Source organism: Octopus bimaculoides, chromosome 11, assembly GCF_001194135.2.
Source record: "Octopus bimaculoides isolate UCB-OBI-ISO-001 chromosome 11, ASM119413v2, whole genome shotgun sequence".
Taxonomy (NCBI): domain Eukaryota; kingdom Metazoa; phylum Mollusca; class Cephalopoda; order Octopoda; family Octopodidae; genus Octopus; species Octopus bimaculoides.
The window spans coordinates 79139659-79158343 of record NC_068991.1 but is presented as its reverse complement, the minus strand read 5'-3'; the positions used below and the strand labels follow the sequence as shown (position 1 = coordinate 79158343).

General features: G+C 34.2%; 1 protein-coding gene across 3 annotated transcripts in view; it reads left to right on the top strand.

The window, feature by feature from the left end:
- LOC106869985 (metabotropic glutamate receptor) overlaps positions 1-18685 on the top strand; it is a 203837-nt gene that overhangs the window by 7583 nt on the left and 177569 nt on the right. For all 3 annotated transcript variants that reach the window (XM_052971958.1, XM_052971957.1, XM_052971956.1), the window contains one exon: positions 5852-5913. The gene's annotated coding sequence lies outside the window, so the exon portion shown is untranslated. The remainder of the gene's footprint in view (positions 1-5851; positions 5914-18685) is intronic.

The window sequence follows — 18685 nt, the reverse complement described above, 5'->3', positions numbered from 1 at the left end:
ATATATATATATATATATATATATACATATATCTATACATATATACATAAATATATATACACACACACATACATATGTAAATATAAGTACATTTTATATATTTTCTCTACAGAGAAAAGGTTAAATGTTATACTTAGATTTAAAATAAAATTTTCAGAACGGATGTGTTTAAGTCAAGAATTGGTATAATTTTATTTTGCACTTTTAAGTATTGTATCGATTTTTGTTTGTTATTGGGTTGGGAATCGTGTTTCTTTTTTTAATATATCGGTAGGCCACATTGAGTTTACTACCATTTAACAATGCCGCATTTCATAAATCAAAAGAAATATTATACTGCTATACCTATTATTTTTTCAAATAAAATTATTCCGATGAAAATTTCGTAAGAGGCGGAGTTCTACTTGTACATTCGCCAATATATTTTTATTTAATAAGTTATTTTTCAAAAGTTTATTCCAATTTATGCTTTAAGAATAATAAAATTCCTTTGAAACTAATAATTACAAGAACACATAAAAGAAATACTATAGGTGCTTCTCAAATCCCTAATCAAGTGAAAGAAAAATGCTTGAAATGAAATTCAGTTAAGAAAAATATATGTCTCGTGATTTCCACCCTGAAACTCATTTGGAATGACATATTTAACACTTCAGAAGGATGTATGTCTCCACCTTCCATTTAAGTTATAGCAAAGTCCAAAGTCAACTTTTATGGAGCGCATATAGAATTTGTAAGATATTGTAATGTTTAGAGGTTTTTCCTCTGCTAATTCGGTGATTGGAGGGTAAACGTTTATGGATATCTGCGTATTGATTCTAGCGGCCAGAATCACCTTCGCTCTCTTTTTCTTGTTTGTTGAATAGCATCCATGTCATAAGGCAATATATATATATTGTAGAACAAGTAGAAAGATATGTTACACGCAAATACTAAACAGTATATACGAAGGATAACATCCTTTTTAAGACCAGTGCTTCCGCTTTGAATACATTTAAAGTATATTGTAAACCGAGTTTATTATTGCGTGAATAAGCGATTAAGTAAAAACTAAATTTTAAAAATTACTTTAATATGCAAATGTGTGTGATTAAAAATGAATGATATATCATAGCTACATTTAATCAGCAGATATAAAACTGCGACATGGGTATATATATATTTTGGGCATGATCATTTCTTGATAGTTTGAATATTCTTTTGTTCTATCACACAATGCCTTGTAATAATCTCGTTACATTCATGACAACAATATATTACTGATTGTTTTAGTATTTTTATTAATTTACCCCTACTAATACCAAATCCAAGAGTCGAACGCTTCAAGTGTTTTCACCTTCATTCATCCGTAACGAATCGTTTAAGCCGTTAATGGCTGGTTTTCACGATTAACAGTAAGTACAGTTTTGTGTAAATACACTGCAATTGTCATTATTCTAATATCTATAAAGTATTAGGACTGTAAGCATGGTGACTTGTACATCCACAATATTTATTTTATAGATATTTATACAGCATAATACTGCACTGAAAATATTGCAAGGAATCATCTGCAACAACGTGTTGTCGCGGCAGTGGAAACACGTGTAGGTCATTGTCATATGCTGCAAATGTTTATAAAATAAATATTGTCGATGTGCAAGTCTCCATACACTTTATTATTAGTAAATTTTGATATACTCGAAGGAATCTTTACTCACCTGAGCAGAATACGCAATTACCCAACGGAAGAATTCGCCAGTGACAAACAACTAGTTGTAGGCACGTGCATTGGATACTGACCGCTGGGGTTAGCAGACATTTTGGACCAAACGAAGAGCAAAAATCCATCAATTATTCCCTATATATATATATATAACGTGAGAGAGTTAGGGGTTGGGGGTTCAACCCACTAAGGGATAGTATCTATCCAGTATACTGCTGGGAGGGTACCCAATTATTGCTACACTAGTGCTATACTAGGTGCAATCAATGGGAGCGGGTAAAAGTGGAGGTTTTACCCAAAATTTGTGTAACAATTAGAAAATGGAGGAAAATATGCTGAACCCAACTACTTGCAGACGGTGTATCCCGTTGAATTCATTAATTTAATTCATAGCAAAAGTGACAAAAAAAGGGAGAAAAGAAAAAGAAAGAAAGAACCAAAGCACAGGTGTCTATGGCAGACTATGTTATTTTGCCAACGTGGTTTACATATAGAAGTACAAAGTACATAAGGAATTAGAGGATACTTTGTACTTCTATATGTAAACCATGTTGGCAAAATAACATAGTTTTTTCTTTCTTTTTCTTTTCCTCCTTTTTTTGTCACTTTTGCTATGAATTAAATTAGTGAATTCAACGGGATACACCGTCTGCAAGTAGTTGGGTTCAGCATATTATCCCCTATATATATATATATATATATATATATATATATATATATATATTCATACGCGTGTATGTGAGAGAGTGTCGGTATGTATGTATATATGTATGTACTTGCGTATATAGATAGAAACAGGTAGTTAGAGATATATGGAATGGCGAATAAATTGTTCTGCCAAAGAAAGAGAGCGTGAGAGACAAAGAAGGCAAATGGGTGAGAGGGAGGAAGAGAGAGAGATCAATGCAATTAGTGCTTAGAATTACATGTTCCAATACCTCTTCGTCAATTGAGACATTCACACAAAGAAAAAAAGTCAAGAATTGTTTAACTCTCTTCAAAATTGTTGGAAAATGTTAGAACAATGACCAAAACAGTTACGGCCCACCAGTTGTCATTTGTTCCAAAAATATCAAAATCATCGTTAGTCGGATTATCTTAAAATGTATGTGTGTATATGTGTCTGTGTTTGCTCCCCTCACCACCGCTTTACAACCAATTTTGGTGTGTTTTCGTCCCCATAACTTAGAGGTTCGGCAAAAGAGAGCGATAGAGTAATTACTAGGCTTACAAAGAATAAGCCCTTGGATCGACTTGTTCGACTAAAGACATTGCTCCAGCATGGTCTCGCAATCAAATGACTGAAGCAAGTAAAAGAATAAAAGAACACCAATTTCAAATCCGTTGGATGTAATTTCTGGCAGTGACTTTCTTCATCCGATCGGTTGAAGATAAAATGTCAGCCTCTTTCATAAAAGGCATCTCCAAAACTGGTATTTGGTAAATTTTAGTTGAAAAGGCTAGATGTCATCGGTAGCTGCATTCAGACAACCACCGACCTACATATACACACAAACATGAGCGCACACACACACACAATGAATTTTATGTAGGTATGTATGCATGTATGCATGCATATACGTACGGTTCTTTTGAGATTTAATTCCTTAGTTTTCCTTTGCAGAATTAAAGCTGATCTTTAACAAAGTGGAAGATCTCTTTTGTTTAAGTGAAGACAGCTCTTGCATTTTCTGCTTACCTCGATAGGTCTAAGTGTGCATACGTGTGTGTGTGTGTGTGTGTGTGTGCTTGTGTGCTGTGCATATGCGTTTACGTATGTATGAAGCACTTGTAGGTGTATGGGTCACAAGAGAATACAAGTTTGTGTGCTGCACTGCTTATGTGCGTGAGTATATGTGCCTGTATGTGCGTGTTATTGCGTTCATATGTTCACCCATGAACTTCAAATGAAGAAACCCGGAAAAGCTTTACAAATTTTCACAGTTATTCTGATCAACTTTTCAGACAATATGAATCACTCTACGTCGTTCTATTTTGGAGTACCTAAGCGTTCCTAGATTTATATACAGATATACTGTTACGCAATCCAGTGCACCTCTGATACTAGGAAGTATGGAAGATATATAGGCTGTATGCTTTATAAGACCAGTATGTTTTATATCAATTCTCCATAAATATGCCCCTTTACCCCAAGTTTTTAAGAGACGTCTACATCTGCTGGGGAATTGATCTCTACAATTCTGTTTCATTTGTGCTCCCTCTCTCATACAAACTCTACTTGACCCGTTGTCGTGATGCCTGGTGTCCGTTTTCATTCAAATGATCCAGCTGACTTCGTTATTTTTAAAGGTGTAAACATTTTCCGTTTCTGCTTCCGGTTTGATATTTTTAGCCATCAGCAGAATTCTTCCCACATAAAACCTTGTAAACCGTTTTCGCAAGATTGTTTCTCTCTGCCTCGGAAACATGCAGGTGTTACGATGAGATAGGGAAGCTTCCAAATCCCAACATAAGAGACAGCAGCTATATAGTTACCTTTTTCATCTGTCTGGTTGTCTCTCTGTCTATTTACCTATTTATCTATCTATTCATTTATCTGTCTGACTGTCTATATATCTATCGATCTGTCTAGGTATGTAAGAATGTTTCATTTTTTTTGGCATGAAAGTATAGAGAGTCTTAAAGAATTTCAAGCATTTATAAATGGTCTTGACATAAACATTCAATTTACAATACAATATAGCCATCAACAACTTCCATTCCTCAACTTCCTCGTTACGAAATCCAACAACAAAATAGAAACAGATACATCCTATAAACCCACTCTAAGCAATATCTACCGTTAACTCATGCCACCCCAAACACACTAGAATGAATATCCCTTTCAACCCTAGCAAAAAGGATTTGTGCTCTAGTTTCTAATGCAAGCACCAGGAACACTACCAAGAACTATCCACCATCACAAACTGATATAGGCTTTCAAGGTGCCCTACAACTCAACATCCACGAACTCAGCAACCCAAATGGAAGAAGGATTTACAACTAAAAGCCCTAACATACATCTCCAAACACAACCCCCTTAACAAGGAAGCCTTCGACACCATCCTCCAGAACATTCCCTTACTAATAAGGGACCACAGAATGAATTTAATCAATGAAGCTGTCAGTAAAAAGATGCGGAAAAATTCACTGTGGTGTATGCGTCAACCTAATTGAGGGATCAGAGTTCTCTTTGAAGCAGGGTCAAAGTTTTACAGTGAAAAGCAACTTTACAGGTACTTCGGAGAATTTAATATATAAATTAACTTGCTCTTGGTGTCGAGAGCAATACAGTCTACGTCAAAGCATAGCTCTATATAGATCCCAGATCAAAATTCGGGAATACAGAAAAATAGCATTCAGCGAACACATCGACATTTGCGTCACTAACAAACAACCTAGCTTCAGAATTTTTCCCCTCAATAAATTCAGGGACGACGCAAACTGTAGTTAGCGCATTGGCAAAGAGTCGTATTTTATCACAAAATATACACCCCTTGTGAATGCGTCCACCACAAATGACACTATTACAAGAGCCTCAGAAAAATATCCACGCAAATATTAAAAACGATATATTCAGAGCAGTACTACTCCTGAATTTATTCAGAACAATTCCATTCACTACTATTACACCACAACAGGTCGCTTTTAGGTCTCTTGACCATTTAAGTGGATTCCACCAGCATCCTACTACTGTCATACAACTCCTGTATGTTTACTAGTCTTTCTCTTCTTTTCTTACTCCCTCTTTTTCTTTTTCTCCTTCCTCGGCTACCACTTCTGCTTAAACAATGAAAACCAATAGCTCATATCGAATATTCCTTTAGGACTGCTACTACCTGCTACGAAACCTTCACAAGAGTAAAAAAGAGAGACAGAGAGAAAAAAGTAAAATGTCCCTTGTATTTGAAAACTATGGAAATACTTTAAAAAAACCTTTTAAATTTTCCACAATTTAATTGTTGTTCATGCTTTACTTTAAATGGAAAAAAGTCGCAAAGACGGAAACCGATACTAAAATGTTCAAGATCAAATCATTTTAGCATTTTCTACCTTGTCTTTTAGTCCTTAGATATATATATACATATATATATAACAACATATATGCTATAATGTTTATCATATAGATATTTATATACTTTTCAGAAAACCATCTTGTGAACATCATCAAAGAAATCAAAGAAAGAAAAATATCATAAAAATAAATGGTAAGATATTTCTTAGCTTGCAATTATTTATACTTGGTGAAAGATATTTACGCTGCGGCTGCTGCTTCAATTATTCTTGCTTGTGTCAGGTCTGTATATTAATACACGGCATCAACTGAAGAAAGTTTAAGCAACGAAAACAATAAGAATTTAGAAACTAAAAAGAACTCAAAATACACAACAGTTTATGCGGGCATCATGCACTGAGTAACTTTCGATAGGACCGGGGGTTTCATGTGAATAGGAAATTACGAGTAAATGATTATTTCTGTACTGTGAATATACCTCATTATAGAAATGAACTATGCTCTACAAAAAGGAGCACAAGTCTAGTTACATACATACATATATATATATATATATATATATATATATATATATGTGTGTGTGTGTGTGTGTTCATACATGGAACCATACATAATGTATACACACACATATATGTATTATATGTATGTATATATATATATATATATATATATATATATATACACATAGGGAAGCGGTTAGGTCATTGAGTAAATACTCAAAGAAAACATATCAAAAAGATTAAAAATAAATTCAAAGCCATTTATATAGCTACACACAGATTAAAATGAAATTTGTAGTAGACGTCATAAATCTAGATTAATATCGGAACATCTTAAGTGAAGGCCGAACATATATTGAAGGCTATGAGGGAGCCTCTGCTTGACCGGTAGGTCTGTTAGAGGCAGCCACTAAAATATCCCCAAAGCGTAACTTAGTCGCAACTGATGTTGTTTGTCTCCTCGTGAGCTCTGAGCAATAATCAAATAAATCATACCGAGAAAACGGACAGAAAACTCTTAATTGGAAGTGGAACCGCTAAAAAATTTAGTAGAGGATATTGTGAAATGAATGTATTGCCCTAGTTAAAACATACTAACATTTTAGAGAGAGGGCGACACTATATGAAGCGTATGTTTATATTCAGGTATATACTGATGTTTTCATTTTGAGGTATTTTAGGAAATTCCTTGATGACTGTGGTGATCTTTTGTCAACTGTGTCTGTCTCCAACTCATGTACTTAACAATCAAGATTTTGTCCTCTAGTATTTGGAACTCTGTCAAATCTGTATTGTCTTCTAACAAGCAAACAGTGTGATGTCTGAGACTGACCATTGATCATGTGCAGCTAAAATAAATCCTTCCGTTTCTGTTATAAATCTAGAGACTTTCAATCATTGTTTACTATCACGCTGACTTTTTGCTTCCTCTCTGTCGAATCTAGCGTTATATATGGCCACGATAAAGCTTCTGTTTCGAATCTTTCATTAGTATTTTTGGATTTCCGCTTTGATTTCATCTTTCGTTTGTACTGTTTGTATTTTTAAATATTCGGTTATTCTTTTTCTAAAGAATGGTTTTCTTTCATATCATTTAGCTAAAACTGTTTAATAAATTGTTTCCTTATATTCTTCGAGTCCTTTATCTTTTACTTTTTGATTAGTCAGTATACGGCGATTTTGCTGTGGTGCTGCCTTCAACATATTTAGTAGATCATATGAATTCTGTATTTATTTAAGCACATTGAGAAATTCTATTGACCTGTATTTATTGAACTGGGGAGTTACCAATTTATGTATGTCCATAGACAGTCATACGCACCACATGCCACACACACATATATGAATATGCATATTTACACACACACATATATATACACATATATACCTGCGAGCCGGTTTGCTTACATATGTACATGTGCGTACGTACATAGGTTGATATATATACATATGTGAATTAGTGCGCTTGTTTTTTTTATATGATGTGCTTCAGCATAGATTCCGTGTACCAAATCATATTCACAAGGAATTGATCAATACGAAATTACAGTAGAGGATACTTAACCAAAGTGCGACACAATGGGATCGAAGACACGACTGGATTTTGCAAAAATTAAAATGTCATACATAAAAATATTCTAATATATCTGGGAAAAACTTCCGTCACTAGATAAAAAGTTCTCGTATAGATTCTTTATCAGTTCATATACCAAACTATACATTTTTATACGAATTTTAGATTTTCGGAAGATTCTCCCGGTTTTGTATTTGGCTTTACGTAGCTCGCTACTAATTTCACATTTGCAGTGTTTATTTGCATATCGTTTTTTTTCTATAGATTTATGCTATAAATATTATTTGGGTCTCGAGTTTCTATTGCACTCAATATTGTGTTGTTATCATCAGCTGTGTTTTCTCGTTGATTATTCTCTGAGAAGACGACAAAATTTCTGTATTGGCTTACTTCTGAACCCACACAGCAAATTTTGATGAATAAGAAAGAAAACACTCTGGATTCTATTGAGTTTCGTAGCATGCTAGAAATTGCAACCGATTGTTCCATGGAACGAGGACATTCGGCTTTAAAACAAAAATAATCTTCCACTGAAGAATGTCGTATTAAATACTCTAAACTGAGAAAATATAAAACGACATTGTCATGAATTGAAAACCTTTTATCACAATTCGCTCCATTGATGCTGTCAAGTTTCAATTTAAAGATTAATAATTTATGTTGTTCAAGCTAAACATCAAATATTTTTTTACTTTCTCTTTGTCATTCATTGCCTTTCTCTGTCATTCTAAAACTCTCGCGCGCGTGTATCTCTGTGTGTGTATTGTATTTCTTTCTCTGACTTATGATTCGCACTCAGTATGTCTCTTTCTATTGAAATCTAACTTTCATTAAATCGTATCTTTAATAAATCTTGCTATCATGCCACATAGGTTCTTTTATCTTGACTTTGATTTCGTAAAAAGATATGGTGAAGTAATACAAGTGAAGCTGGCAAGATTGTAACAGTTTAATTAAGATACGAAAGTTTAGTTAAATAGAGAAAGTGTGTGTGTGTGTGTGTGTGTGTGTGTGTGTGTGTGTGTGTGTGTGTGTGTGTGTGATAGAGAAGAATGTGTGTGTGTGTGTGCATGTGTGTGATAGGGAAGAAAGTGTGTGTGTGTGTGTGCGTGAGAGAGAGAGAGAGTCAATCATTCAGGCAACGATATAGTGACAAACATTACTGCATAAAATAACTTTTTTGCAACAGCTTATTTACAAGTATGGATATGTAGGAAATTATAATTAACAGAAAACAAGTTAATTATCTTAGAATTTCTTTGATAGATATAATCTGCTGCTAACTTTCAGTTATCTCGCTTCTGCTCTTCTCCAGAAGCGTTACCTGTTTAATCGTAACATCACTCATCGTATGTCACTGATATCTGCAGCTTGCCTGTCTCGCAGGAAATGTTGAACTCACTGCGTGACTGTGAGGTCCACGTTTACTGTTAGACGAGATCGTTTCTTAAATATTCGATCCTTTTAATTGAGAGAACGTACTATGTCATTGATGTCGTTAATATTCCTCCTGAATCATTGTAAATGACCTTTTGAAAGGAGTACTTGAGCAGAAATGGAATTCTGGACAGCCGAAATTCTGGGAAGGAGAGGCTAGATGTATGTTGTGATGCCTGGAGAGGACAAAGACAACATCAAAATGGAGGAGGGCGAAAATTCCCGATAAATGAATTCAGCTAGCTCGGAGGAACAATGATTATTATAGTTGTGATAGGAAAAGAAGATAGAGAAATTCTCGCATCTGTGGGTATGAGGTTAATTCGAAACACCGATTTATCGCTAGTCTATCATTCTGCTAGGAACCCTTTTGTAAATCAAACCATTATATACAGAAATGTAACCACATTAGTTCCAGATGGAAGACTGTATCTGTTTATCAATATAGATGTAAATTTACATAATAAATATGTGTTTCTTCAGTTGTCATACGCTACGTTTCTATTCAAACAAATTAAGAAAGAACACAGAATTTATTAGAAGAATGTGAAAAAGTAGGCGAAAATGAAAACTAGTTCATCGTTCATAGAATTTCAGAAAAAATATGCATTAAAGTATTTAAAACATAAATTTTTAACTTCTAAAATATACTGGTAAATAATATAAAATACAAAATTTTAAAATCATGAACATAGAAAAAAATGTATTTTTATAACGTAACAGAATTTTAATACGTGTCTCTGCCAAATTTTAAAATGGTGTGAATATAACAATACAGTTGATAATAAATCAAAATTAATATTGCGTTTTCTGTCATCTTTGTCAATAATTAAACACACTTAATGATCGTTGGTATTATCCCTGTTGTCATTTTATTATTATTATTGTTATTATTATTATTATTATTATTGTTGTTGTTGTTATTGCTGTTGTTGTTCTTTCTCTTATTATTATTGTTATCATTATTATTATTATTATTAAAGTTATTGAATTTAATAATTTTTTTATATATATATATTTCAATTTCAATTTTCGACTACGAATGTGGAATATTTCCTTACAGTTCTATGAACTTCTCACTAAATTTCTGCTGCTTCTGTCATGCTTTCAAAAAGGCGACCAGGTCTCATATAGTGATTTTATTAAATTCTTGTTTATTCATTTGTGAATTTTTTTACTTTTATTCATGCAACTTTTATATTTATTATATATCCAGAAGTTTCCAGAATCATTTACATATGATAATATATATGTATGTGTGTGTGTTTTTCTTTCGTCATGTGTAGCTTTTAAGATTCATAATCGATGCTGTTCCACACGCTACTGCACCACAAATAGTCCTATAGTCTGTTGCACATTTGAGGTAACAATACTTGTTACCTATTAGCAGCTGTCATATTCTATTTAATCCAATTAGTGGATGTTTTAAACTGCTTAACGTACAGCTATAATTAGTGTTATCACTGTTACTAGCGTTAGGATTGTGAATGGACGTAAGATTTAATTACGTCTCTTTTCCATATAAATTGTATTGACATTGGCCCAAACCTCCTTCAATAACAGTGTATTTCAACAGAAAAATGGTAGCAAAACGTTTAAACACTATGTATAGCACGGACATAATCACATAAACGTTTAAAAATATTCTAAGATCCATTTTGCTTCCTTATCTTGATGCAAAAATGAATAATTTTACTGAATAGTGTTTATGCAAATATCATTAGATGTGATAAACAATAAATTAGTAATTTATAAGGATAACAATCTGATGAAGAAAATACTTCAAAAGATTCGTTGATTAACGTAACTAATGAAGTGTGAAAGATGTGGAATGTAAATCTAAGATGATCAACCATTAATGAACGTTATCAGGATAAAAATAGATATGAGTTAAAGAGTAGGACGCGAAAGATGCTCATATATTTACATTAATCATTTTCAGTATTTGATTTCACTCTCAATACAATAAACGGAACACATTAAGCCTTGATAACTTTTCCTGACAGTATTATAGTTTTTAGAGAATCAATTCCAAATTAAAACTGAAATATATTGCCAATGTGATTTAATTGAAAACTTAGCACGGCATCAGGAAGGGAAGCAATACGACAAAAACGTCACCATACATAATATATATACGTGAAATCTGATCCACAATAAGCCAATAATTGAAATAAATCACAGGAAAGTACGGTGATATAGATTGTGCGTGAGAGAAAATCGCTTCAAAGATGTATTGTTTTAAAACACAATATATGTCGCAGTGATGCGAACATCGTTTCAGTAGTAACTCGCAAGGGCGTCAGACACGCTTCGGAGCACTTAGGCTTTGTCAATTGCATCAAGGAAAAGTTGAAATTGGAGTGTGAGTCTGTGTGTTTGTAGTGGTGGGAAGTAGTAAGAGCAAGGTGGATTATGCTAAAGTATATGTCAAGAAATTCAACGAAAGTATTGGACGCAGTACAGGAGAATTCGAAGGCAGGATAGAAGGACTGGACGAATTAGAGGAAAGAGTCAAGATATTCGTGGAAGAGTTAACATTCGTCTATATAATGAGTGTATAGCTCAGGAGTAGGACCAGTGAGCTGTAAGAATATTTGAGTAGGTTCGTATATTTGGGGCCCCTTCCCATTCCCATTGCCACTCCCGCGAGAGCATGGTTGGCGTCGGGTATGTCTGAGGGGAGGAAAGCTACTAGGGGCACAAGCACATGGTCAGGATTCATTGCGATAGGTTCGGTGGGGCAGTTGCGGGCGGAAACGATGGGGTGGCCAGGATGTATACATGCATAGAAGGGTACAGGACGTCACCAACGGTGCAAATATATATATATATATACACTTATATTCTATTACATATTAGAAAATCCATATTAGAGAGCTATTCCATCAGTTACAAAGAACACAATCCATATGTAAAGAAAATCTACGGAAGATTCCACACATGTTCAATAATCAGACTCTAGTTTATCCAATAATCAGTAAATTCTGTTTCAATACACCTCACCAGCTTTAGATTCTTTTATTGGTAATTATGTAAGCCTACCGCTATCTGTCATTCTTGTATTCTCGTATTTTGAAAGATTTTCCCGATTGCCTTTTCTATCCATAATATCTCATGAGCCTTCTCAGATTTACTCGTTCGTCAAGCAGAACAGGTAAGCCTAATGTTAAAGCAAATCATTACAGCATAAATGAGGTATTCTTATTTTGTTCAGAAGATCCTTCTCATTTTTTATATTTTCTCTACCTCTCTTCCCTCTCTTTCTCTATTTCTATCTCTATCTCTCATACATACACAACTAAGCATGGATATATATATATATATATATATATATATATATATATATATATATATATATATAGCAAATGCAGTATTTCTTATAAATCAAGGTTAAACCACTTTCTACCTCCGCCCATATATAACACTCAAATGCGAGATTGCCACGCAATAGCTAGCACTCGGCTATGAATAATTGGGTACACTAATACCAGCAGTATATTGGATAGGTACTATCCTTTCGTTGGTTTTGTCAACCTCTAACTCACACACAAAATATGTATATATATATATATATATATATATATATATATATATATATATGGGAGAATTTACGAAAAAACAACAACAGACGAGGACAGGTGGTGTAAACAACAAAAGGATGTATTAGTTTAACGCTCGGGAATACAGAAAGTCTTTAACGTTTCGAGCTACGCTCTTCAACAGAAAGAATACGGAGAAAAAAATTTGAATGTTTTGATCAGCGATGCATTTGTATATATGTAAGTATGCTTACATATATACGTGACGTTGTGTGTGTATGCGCGCTCGTGTGTGTGTGCGTCTCGCGTATGCATGTGTATGCCTTTAATCATGCCTATTTGAAAATGTATCACCATGGATCTTAAGTATATGCAATTGTCTCTCTTACCTCATTAACATGCAGGTTGATATAAAATGTATGATAAATTTAATCAAGCTACATATTTAAGGGAATTAATGGTACCATCTATAAACAAGTCTCAAAAACACCCAACAATTGCAATGAAATAATTGATATATCTGATATAATTAATTTCATTAATATGACAATGCCAATTAACTATGTTATTTGCATGTGCTGTTCACTAAGGCAGTATAACGTAAATTCATTAAAGTTTTAATAACAAAATATGATTGGAAAAAATATTGCGCATTCGTGGTACTGTAATTATTCTGACACTGGTATTGTAGGATTTGCATATTGTCTTTCAGAACAGGACATGCAGAAACGCCTACATTAAACTATGATATAAATTTAATTAAATTATTTTTATCGCATCAATTTAATTATATTCATTATATATAATGGCATTGTGTAATTGTAATTTTTATCTGTTCTAGATCTTATTTATTTATCGCCTGCATCTGTTTCTCCTATTAATTCTTAATTATACATCTCGTTAAACATTATATCAATCTTCACACTAACGTGGTAAGAGAAGTACTTACTAATCCTTGGGTCCGATGTTGTTGCTTGAAAAGTTTCAAATTGATTATATAAAGCGACCGATGTTAAATCTAAGGACACTTTAGTATTTAATTAATATAACGATAGAATGGCAGCCCGGAAAATAGCCGATAGAGTAATGAAAATCGTTTAATATAAGACTCAAAACCACTGTAAGTATTCCTTTCTGATCCAAGACGTGCAAATTAAAAGAAAAAAATATATATTTGTTATTAAGGATATTTCAGTTCATCTTCATAATCCTTAAAAATCCGAAAAAAAAGACGTTTAACGATAAGCTTCCGTATTTATTAATAACAAATTACTTAGGTGTTACGATACATTGAAATAGTATCGAGCGATTTTGTTGCGTATTGGGAAGGTGCAGCACGAAATAGATTATCGAACATATGTGAGTTTTCCAGATTTTCTTTACTTTTGTGTGTGTGTGCGCGCGCGGATAGCGTGTGTTTGTGGGCGTGCGGGCGTGTGTGTGTGCGTGCTGTGAATACATATATGTATATAACATATATATATATATATATATATATATAAAATATACACACACACATATATACTTGTGTGATTTTATATATATATACTACATAAAGACAGAATAGATTAAACACTAAAATTCCAAAAGTGCTTGAACTATTTGATTGATGATTGATCCTCCGTCAGTTTCGATGAGGAGAATTCTGTTGTTTGATCAGCTGAACTACAGTGGTACGAAATTACCGTCAGATTCTTCAACCAGATGTCAGTAATTCAGCAAAAGAATGCCAAATTGAAGAAGTGACGCATCTATTTGCCAAAGATCAGAATATGTTGGTGAGAGGCTCTATACTGGTAGAGATCTAAAGTATCGGCACCGTGCCCCACTCTGCATATATTGGAGCAGTATTCTGTTATCAGTATTATTGGAGCTGCTTATCAAACTCATTTATGACTCACTTATTATGCATTGTTCCGAACGCCTTAACGCCACGAACTGAAATAACCTAATATGTGAAGTGACGTGATTATCAATGCAGATATAAGACTCTTAATGCGCCTAGTTCAATTGTCTACGCTGGCAAAATATATCGACATAAGAAATCAACCGTAACTTTGGAAATATGTCCGATAAGAAGACTATAAGAAAAGAAATATTGTTCCGAACTAACAGTGAATTATTTCAAATAAGAACAATGCAACATTGCCTCCTTTGAAGTCCATAAGAATATTTGCTATACATTTTCTCTTAGTATTTACTGAATTCTTGAATGTTACATGTATTCCAATTAAGCAGTTGCGTGTCACATGTTCTTAAGAAGTCGATATGACCAAGCATCGATGTTTAGGAGGACGAACACTGCTCCATAAGTAAATAGTAGAGAGTTTGTTAATAATGTTCTATAGTATCTCTTACATATTCTTTGGTTCATATACTCTGTCACTACTGATGTTGCTACTCATCTTTCCAGAACATTCGAAATAGAAATACGTCAGTATGCTGTCAATAGCCAAAACCGCTTTGTTTATGTCTACACAAAAAGAGAATTACCTCGCTTTATAGTGTATTCGTCAAATAATAGGTTATTAAAGATGATGATTGTTTTAACGAAAATTCTTTAAGAGTATGTAGACACAACCGAGGAAAAGGTAATAATAAGCCATTAATAGCTAGATTAGTGAAAGGACAATCTAGTTTAAGATTGGAAGATAAGACACAGCTAATAAGAGATAATATGACAGGCTAAGAGGAATCAACAGAGAAATATGTCGAATCGATGTCTTCTTTTGAAATAGTTTGACATCGCACTGCTTGTTCTCAGTTAATGTTCTCCACCGGAAAGTATCATCCGGATATAAATAAAAGTTTTCCTTTAAATTTAACTGTGTTATGTACAAGGAGGAAATTAAGATGTTTACTGCGACTTAACAGTTCTATTCATTTGACACCGAGGTATTGATTTCTTAAGCTTTAACATTTGGGATAGGTTTCACAAAATGTGATGTATGCATTATGACGTATTGGTACGATAGAGTAACCGTAGCAGAAGACTAGAGGTACTGGCTGTGACAATACTACATATACTAGAGAAAGAGATTCTACTTCAAACAAAAAAACCCAACCAAGCGAATTATATTGACATATGAACTACTTATTGCTATTTTGAGAGGTTTTCTTTATCATTCCTAAAAGAAATTATTAGATAAACTGTTGTGAGACGTAGACTATTAAGATTTATGTAAATGAATAGGTTCATTAGCACACTGATAAAAGATAATTAGTAGAAACAATAGAAAGCGACCAGAAGTTAATTTGAATTGCCAGAAGTCATTATATGTTATTAAGGAACACTAAAGAAAAGAAAGGAAGTAGATGTCTATCGTAATAGAATATATAATTATTTTTCAGTTAAATGAATTCTGTTGAAACCTTAAGAAATACTGAAGAACTTTTATTCTTCTCATCATTTCAACATAACTGTGGTGAAATGATTATTGGGACCACGATGTGAGATATACTTTCTGGACGGCATGAAGCTGTCAATTCCGAGCGTGCGTGGCAGAAAGAAAGTTGGCCTACGCGAGATTTAAACAAGGTGCGCAGACACCCAGAATAAATAAGTCTATGTATTTTATGCAATGTCCAATGACCACCAGCTCTCCACATTCATCCCCTTCTCTGAAATAATAGGACATTCATGGAAAGGTATAAAACTTCCCTATGGGTATTCGCTATCCATCATGCTGCTATGTGTTATCGACTGAACTAACGAATAGTATACAGTGTTTAGTGTATGCGAAATCCTTGTTACCTTTTTTACTTGTCGTTTGTGTATTTCCAATACATTTTTTCATTTATTATATACACAAATACTTGGGTATGTTTAAGCGTGAATACTTGTACGTTTGGTGTGTCTCAACCTACCACCAGTCCATCTATGTAGTTGTACAAATATCTGTGTATATTTGAGTGTGTCCACCGAACCAGTCCCTAATGCGTCAGCCCAATCATCTGAAAGCGACTGTAGAATTTGCTACGCATTGGACAGCCTGATACCACTTATCTACGAATATGTTGGGTGTTTATAGCTACATGAAATGACTTTCCCTTGACGGCACGAGCGAGTGTGTGTGTTTGATTGTGTGTATGTCTATATGTGTTCATGTCAACAAACGTATACCCATCCCTCTTCCTTTCAAGTCTTATCATTTGAAAGGTTTTACTTTCTATCCTTTATTATTTTAATTTATGTTATTTGTTGCCAGACCCATCTGCAGGTTATAATCCTAGAATAACTCTACTCTCAGTCAGTGTGACGTGACACAGACTGCATTGAATGCAGCAACACAACTACATGCACAATATCCTACCCGTAAGGGACAGCTGCAGGATGGGTCGAAATGATCGTTGTGTTGAATAAAGATTTCTACCACATCCATTTTCCGTTGCCTTCATCAACTATAGGCCAAAGGAACACTGCAGAATTGCTGGCGTAGATCCAGTGAAAATTATACCCTAACTGTGGATGACATCAGGAAGCCTATACTCCAAGTCCAAATATAAAGGAAGGAATTTCAACCATGTTTCGTGGTCTGCTACCACAACAGTTCCTTTATAGGATCCAGTTAGCTCAAGACATCATCAGGAGGAATCACGTTTGGTTTCGGCCCCTACTCCTCTACCATTTTGACGTGGCGGAGCCCCCCACTTTCGGAGGTGTCTTCAGCTCTGGTGTTGGGTGTATGTCTTCTTTCTCCTTATGTCTTCTGTTCCCTGGCTTCTTCGATGTAGCGTCAACGAGTGTCAGCGGGCGACTGACTGTCTTGTCAAATTTCCCTTTAAATACCCGCTGCTAGGCTCCAGCAGGCAGCCCCAGCAAGTTGTCACGTGACACTGTCTTCTTTCCTCGATGGTCCGCTCTTTGCCGCTGATTCTACCTTCCCTGTTGTTTCCAGTCCAAATCTTTTCTCTCCTTCCTGGTAGATTGTATTAGTCAGGTTTTCGAGCGTTTATTCGTCGTCGCCTTTGAATTTGTTGGTCATTCTTGCTACCTCATTGTCGAATTTTTTTTAATGTATTTTATATGATATGTATTTTATATAATATGATGAACATATGTATTTACACATACATGTATTTACATATACATGTATATGTGTCTAGTGATGGTCTGTTCTTGGTCAGGTCCTGCGCATGTGAACCTTCTCCATCACTCAATTTTAGCCCTGGGAATGGTTTCCTGTTGCCTCTTCTCGGTAGGTGGGACTCGAACTCAGAATGTAGAGAGCCGGACGACACACCGTAAAGAAATTTTACCAACGCGCCAACGCTTCTTTCACTCTCCCAGTCGCAAAGCAGCGTGAAATGAACAGCACAACTTAGAACCCATTTCATCATTCAATTTCATTAGGTTGCCATCAGACTGAACAAGCACAATACCTATATGGAGATGGTTAAAAACAAATTCTGTGGAAACACTGACACTTTAATTCTTCTAGCCCACAACGAACTCCGATTTGAATGCTAGCAAAACTCTTGTCAATTGTACGTTGCCAATATGGCTAGTATTACTGAAGCATATTTCTTAGACGTAATTACTTACAGCTGGGGTTATAAGGCTACTAAAATTTAAGCAGTCAAATAGATACAAAATACAATAAACTACACGAAAAATTACATGACAACAAAAAGAAGCGTTTGTCGAGAAATACATGAAAAATTATTAAAAATTTAATTTTTAGAAACCCCCACCCACTTCCTTTTAAGTTGGTGTTCTCAATATTATGTACAATAATGTAAATCAAAATAATTACATCTAGGTATCTAGATGTGTTCACATGCACAGGACTTGACCAAGATACTGGATGTGTCGAAACAATTGTCATGATTGATAATAAAAATGATCGTATATTCAATCTTCCGCTTTTTACTTATATATATATATATATATATATATATATATATATATAT